The sequence below is a fragment of the Psittacula echo genome, assembly GCF_963264785.1.
Source record: "Psittacula echo genome assembly, chromosome: 7".
NCBI classification, from domain to species: domain Eukaryota; kingdom Metazoa; phylum Chordata; class Aves; order Psittaciformes; family Psittacidae; genus Psittacula; species Psittacula echo.
This window is the reverse complement of record NC_137740.1, coordinates 42,939,049-42,945,746: the sequence shown is the minus strand read 5'-3', so window position 1 is coordinate 42,945,746 and position 6,698 is coordinate 42,939,049.

The window sequence follows — 6,698 nt, the reverse complement described above, 5'->3', positions numbered from 1 at the left end:
ATGAACTTCATTGGTCCATCTTCCAAAGAAACAGAAAATAAAGCCAGAAGAGAAATACCATTGCAGAGGAAATTTGAAACCTATCACCACAGATCAATTTGCTGGCAAAAGACTTTCCTTTTTTCACTTATACCCATTTTTAAAATGGCAGCCAAAATAAAGAAATAAGTTAATTTTATTGGCTTGAGACAAAAATGTGGGGTTTGTTTTCATCATGTCAAAATGGATTCATGTTGGTTTAGTTTGTATTTAGGCAAAGACAATTGTATGGCATTTGATATTGTGCTTGTTCAGTTGAATGGAAGTATTACCGATCATCTGAGAACAGCTGGAAATGGAACCTGGCTTGTAGCTGGAACATGAAGCTTGAAGCAGTTAAGCAAGAATTATATTTACTGAGTTAAAATATTGAGGGGTGTTTTCTTCAGTTCCGTTTTTACTGTCCTGGCTGGCTCTGATTTATAAGTTTCAGTGAAATTCTTTTCCTAGAAGCCTCTTGAATGCAGACTTTCAAAAGCACTGCATGGAAATTTAAGTTGTTTTTAAAAAAGTCCAGTCATCTCTACCCTTAACTTACTGGGCAAGAACAATGCACATGTATTAATTCTGCCTGTCTCTCAGATCAAAATTTAGAAATGCTATTTTAAATGCTATTTCTTCCAGACTAAGTAAATTCGTATTTTTTAGCCTGAAAAGTTCTTTCCATGGCTGAATGAAACAAACATTTCAAAGAAAGTAGATAAAAGTCATTGCTTCACACCAGAGTAGTTCCATCTTTCTCTTTGTTCCTTGCTGGTGCTGACTTTTGGGTTCTATTTTTTTCTTTTTCTTTTCCTTTCAAAGCCTCTCAAGGTTTTTCAATTACTTTGTGGTCAAAACTTCGGTTAACACTGGGAAAAGCATGGAAATGTGTTGCTACAAGTGTTATCACTGGGTAAATGAGTGGTCTTTCTGTTACCACTCACTGACAGCTTGTGTGACAGTATTTTCTATTAATATTTCCTAGAAAAAAAAATGCTTCTCAAAATATTTTTTCTTTTGCTTGAGAAATGTTTCTGGCTTAATGCATCCACTTGAATGTTTTCTGGCCACTGTCCTTGGAGCAGTTCCATTTTTAGCATCTCCTACATCCTGCTCAGTTTACAAGCCAGGCGATAATATTTCCTGGAGTTTTGTCAATTCAACGGCTTCAGCTGGTTGTTCACAAAGACATGGCCTTCAATTTTCTTTTTGGATTCTTAGCAAACTGATTTGGACTTCTGTGAATCAGTCTGTTAGCCACAAATGACTTGTGGATATCAGCCCTTGCTATATGAAATTTTGTAAATCAAGAGCTTGCTATTTGAAATCCAGTTTATACAAATTACAGATTTAGGTCTTTTCTGCCTTTATTGCACAGCGAACACCTTCCAAGCTGAAGTCATCAAAAGGGACATTTTAGAAAGACAGCAATCACAGCTGAGTAGGTGGTAGAAAATTGGTGCCTTAAACTTTGCTGAAAGTGGAGAGATAAGATGGAGGTTTTAACTGAATTTTTTATTTCAGTAGCTAGTTTCTTTTTCACCAAGTAGTTGAGCAAATAATTTATAAGGACTTACATAGAATCATACAATTATAGAATAGTTAGGGTTTTGAAGGACCTTAAGATCATTCAATTCCATCTGCACTGCCATGGGCCGGGACACCTCCCACTAAATGCACTTACTACGTCTGTCTAATACATACACACATAACTCACACACTCATGTATAAATGTTCCTTTAACACATACAGGAACAAAAACAAGATCCCAAAAAGACTGTTAATAAGGGAAGCAGAGGAGGAGGATAGCAGAATACTAACTTGATTTTATTTAGTCTAAAAGGGAAGAGCCTCACAGATTTGATAAACTATTCCTAGACCAAAAAAAGTTATGTTCCATCTCACAGAGGGAAACCAAAATACGTGACACATCCTAATGACAGACGAGATCAGTCACCCTTGGCTCATTCTTGTCAAGTGAAGTCAGCCCATCGCATTTATTTAAAAATTACATTTTTACTTGGCTGAAATCTTTAGGAGGGAGGGGAACAGAGTGCAATGACTTTTCTTCAACCATGTGTTTGTTTACTCAAGTTATATATGCTTGCAAAAACCTTTGGGTACATAATTGTTTTCTCCTTGTTGGATCACTGTTGATTTGAGAAGTTTCCTGTATTACACATAAAATTATTACTTTCAATTACTCATTTAAAACATTTTCAGGGATCATTTTATGTGATCACCAAATGTCTGGTCTCCAGAAGGATTATAAATTTCTGTGAGGCCCTCAGTCTTTTCAGAGGTATAAATGCAGATGATCCCATCTGTTCATTTTTCATTGCCACCTTCAATGTTTATCTTCCTTTCTTATGCTTGGCAATATATGGATGGCAGAGGGACAGCAATTGGTAAAAGGATGGTAGTGCTTCAGGTTGTCAAGTCTGAAGAAAACAGGACAAATTTTGAAACTTGAAAACTATATTGTAATAAATAAGTGATTACCTTCAGATTCAGTTTGTGAACAAAAACGGCAAAAAACTACAAAGCCAACTGAAGTCACAAAGATAAATTATTAAATAATATGTTGTAAAGGTAATATGTGTTTTTTCAAAACAACTAAATGTTATGGATCACTGCTGGATGTCGGTAGTAGCAACATTACTGTATTTGTAAACCAATAGAGGATGAGAGGAACAGAACTCTTGGAAAATTTCGAAAGCCTGGAAAACATCTTCTTAATATCTTGGAGCAGGCATGACATAATGTTTGTTCAAGTAAAAAACTAAGTAGGTCCCCTAAATATATCAGTGCATAAAGTTGTTAAACTGATTGTTAAATATATGTAAGTTCAGAAAAAGAGCAGTGAGGAATTTTTTAGAAGATCTTCAACTAAATTCCTAGCTCTGATGAAAAATGACATCTAAGAGAGGCAAAGTAGTTGCTGAGAAAATTCTCAACTTCATCTTTCCTTGAGGACTGGTCTGGCATGGGTCAAATGTTCTTTGGTGCATTTTTGTTCCAATTAGCAGCAATGAGAAGGCTTACTGGTTGTATAAAGGATTTGACTGGTACCGTGCACTCTGTGTGGGCTGCATTAGCCATTGCAATAGCTGCTGTTAAAACATAAACATGGGAGAGGAAGGCAGTACCAACCTTGCTTGCCCAAAAGAGTGAAGGGTAGGAGTTACAGGTGTGGAACAGGAAAAAGCCTCTTTTTCTCAGGTGACGAAACAGTTGGGAGCCACTTCTCCAGATGTGGCTGGCTGGTTTAGCAACCCGGAATAGCTCCAGCATTCAGCCTTAAATTTACAGTGCACAAACAGCAGAGCCAAAAAATTTATCCAAATCTAGTGAAATTTTCTTTATTTCAGCTCAGGATCCTCTCACCATCACTCAAATAAGCTATATCAGAAAGTTTTATTCAGACTACCCTGAAAACGCAAATTGTCATAAGGATGTAGCCCATACATTTTGTACATACATGTAAAAAAGTGTACGCATTTATGTGCAGTTCGTGCAGGTTATACGTGAAACCAGCCAATATCTGGTGACCTTTCAGTTTTGATGACCAAACTACTCATGAATGACAGAACCTTTAGTGCATGATTAGCCATCCAATAAAACATTTGTACCTCATGTGCTTTTTATGTGCCGCATAATTTTTCTTGGCGAGCAGGGGAGTGACACACGGTAGAAAGGAGCACCTTTCTGACTTTGGAGTCTTTAAGACTGCTATAAAATATAATGTAGCTATTCTTGGAACAGAGATGGATGCATTGGTGGAGAAATACTGTACAAAGAGTCTAAAGTAGAAAATCCTTCTACCTTGGCTGGTGACATTTAGGTTCTTTTTTGTTTGTTCCTCTTTTTGATGTCTTCTGGCACTAGCTGTTCCAAGCTGTGAGGGAAAGCAGTTCAGCAGATGGAATGTAGATGAAGCAGACAGGTCCATGGCATGATTCAACAGTTGGATGCTGTAACCCTCTTACAGAGTATTTTACCTATATTTTTATACTGCCAAAAATTAAAAGGCCATTTCCCTCATTATACTGTAATTGCTGACATTGGCACACTTCATATCAGTTGGGAACAGTATTAATATTATCCCTGTTTTAGGAGCTAGAACATGGTGCATAGAGATTAATGCCCATGTCCAGTTACATTAGAACTGATTTACTTCTGTGAGGCTGTAGCAAAAGTTTGTGATTGTCGTGGTTTAAGCCCAGCAGGTAATTCAGTACCACGCAGCCGCTCGCTCTCTCTCCCCCCCCCCTTCCTCCCCCCTGCTCCCAGAGGGATGGGGAGGAGAATCTGAAGAATGTAACTCCCACGGGTTGAGATAAGAACAGTCCAGTAACTAAGGTATAACACAAACCACTACTGCTACCACCAATAATAATAATGATAAGGGAAATAACAAGGGAAGAGAATACAACCGCACACCACCCGCCAACCGATACCCAGCCCAACCCAAGCAGTGATCTAGCCCTTTCAGGTAACTGCCGCCAGTTTATATAGTGGGCATGACGTGCTGTGGTATGGAATACCTCTTTGGTTAGTTTGGGTCAGGTGTTCTGTCTCTGCTTCCTCCTGGCTTCCCCTCCTCCCTGGCAGAGCATGAGACTCAGAAAGTCCTTGGTCAGAGTAAATATTACTGAGCAGCAACTAAAAACATCGGTGTTATCAGTGCTGTTCCCAGGCTGAAAGTCAAAAACACAGCACTGCACCATCTACTAAGAAGGAGAAAAAATGACTGCTACTGCTGAACCCAGGACAGTGATACAGTTAGCTTCTCTGGCATTAGGGTAACATCCAAGTCTAATGTTAGGCCAATTTTAGGCATATCTTGGACTATCAGTCCTGCGCTTTTATTAGTGAGGAGCAGTGGCAACCGACTGCTATAGGCAGTGATTCATTAGGTATGAGCAATATGCAATTTGTTTTATATAGTTCAGATTTGTTGCACAGGCTTATCATTCAGTTTGGGAAAGCAATCCACATTGTTGGAAGGGCATTCTGTTAAAAATATTGCTCTCTATTTGGTTTCTAAACATCCACTCTTTGGCCACATTGGGGCCTATCTTTCACCTGACTTGGAACTGTTTTTTGTGTCCTTCTCCAGTGAGTGACTAACTCTTGACAGTCAGTTTGCTCTGCATTGCAATGCCCTGGCAGACAGGCTGCAGGACGTTACTGCATTAGTAAACTAAGCTGTCTAGCTCTCCCTTTTCTCAAGGGCTACAGCTCTCACAGAACTTTTGATTAGCATGAATGATCCTCTGAAGTATATTTATAGGCATTTTCCGCTTGCAATATCTATCTAGGTATGTACACAGTCCTCAGCACCTTACAGTATTTTTTTTTTCATTGCTTTACTATGTATGCTCCTTTATAAGTAAAGAATTAAGATAAAATTCTTTATCTCAAAGACATTTGCTTGAGGGTACGTAGGTGAAGACCGTCATGAGTCAGAACTGAATCCAGTATTTCAGTCTTAACTCTGATCACCCACCCGCTTCTCTCAGACTGAATTGCCCTTCTCTCTCCCAGATAGCCACAGAGCTTTATTCTTGAAATTCTGCTTCCACTCAATGTGCAGTTCTGCAAGTTTGTACACACCAAGTATAAAATAAGAATAGCAAAAAAAAAAAAAAAAAATCACCAAAATCATCTGTCTTCAAGGTGTCTGGCTACTCAAGGAGTCACTTGTTATTCTGAAATGCTAGTATTAACAGACCTAATTTCATAAGAGTTTTTCTTTCTCATGAGCAATTTCCAATTAATGCGCAATATCACTGTACCATGTAGCATTTAACCTCTGACTAATTGCCACTAATGACATGTAGCTGCATCAATAGTTTTTCGTAATAGATTGAGTGATGGTTTTAACACAGTTCCTGCAGTAGTTCTCTCCCAGTTCTTTATCAAGCAGAGATGATAAAATGCATTCAATATTTTTTTAATTGATGACCTTTCCATTTTTGGAACTGCCTGATTAGTTGAAGGCAGTGTTCTTGAGCATAGCATATTAGACTGATTTCTGCTTTATACGGACATTTGACATACTTTATAGAACACCTGTCTCAGTTTCCTTTTCTTCTTTGTAACAATGACTTTGTGAATTCTGTGTTTGTTAGAAGCCAGATTGAGGCCTTTGCATGCATTGTTAATTTGTTGGAACTCAAGACAGAAATCACTAATTAGTTTGGCAAAGCCTCCTGTTTTTCTGTCATGTGGTACGTAAAAATTAAATAATAGCCTCTTTCTAATGGAATGAGAGATTGTTGGAAATGCTTATCAATATGCAAAGAAAATGTCTAAAATGAAAGAGTAGGTCTCAGTTACTTCTACAAGGCAACACCAGTTACAGAGTTCAAATCTTGATGATTACCTCTGTTTCTGAGAAAATCAAATGGTGCTTGGAATTAGACTGAAACGTGATATAGTTTTCTTTTTTTTTTTCTTTTTTTCTTTTTTTTTTTTTTTTTTTGCAGTTAACAAGAAAAGACTGAAACATACAGGCTAATGATTCATTCTACATTAACAGATAATAGAGATGTCACTTCAATGACATCTTCCACATTTCTGTTTAATGCAAATACTGCTGTGAAGTTTCAGACTCCTGAAAGCTGCCCTAATGGACACCGTTTCATTAAATGGTCCCGACAATTCTGTCA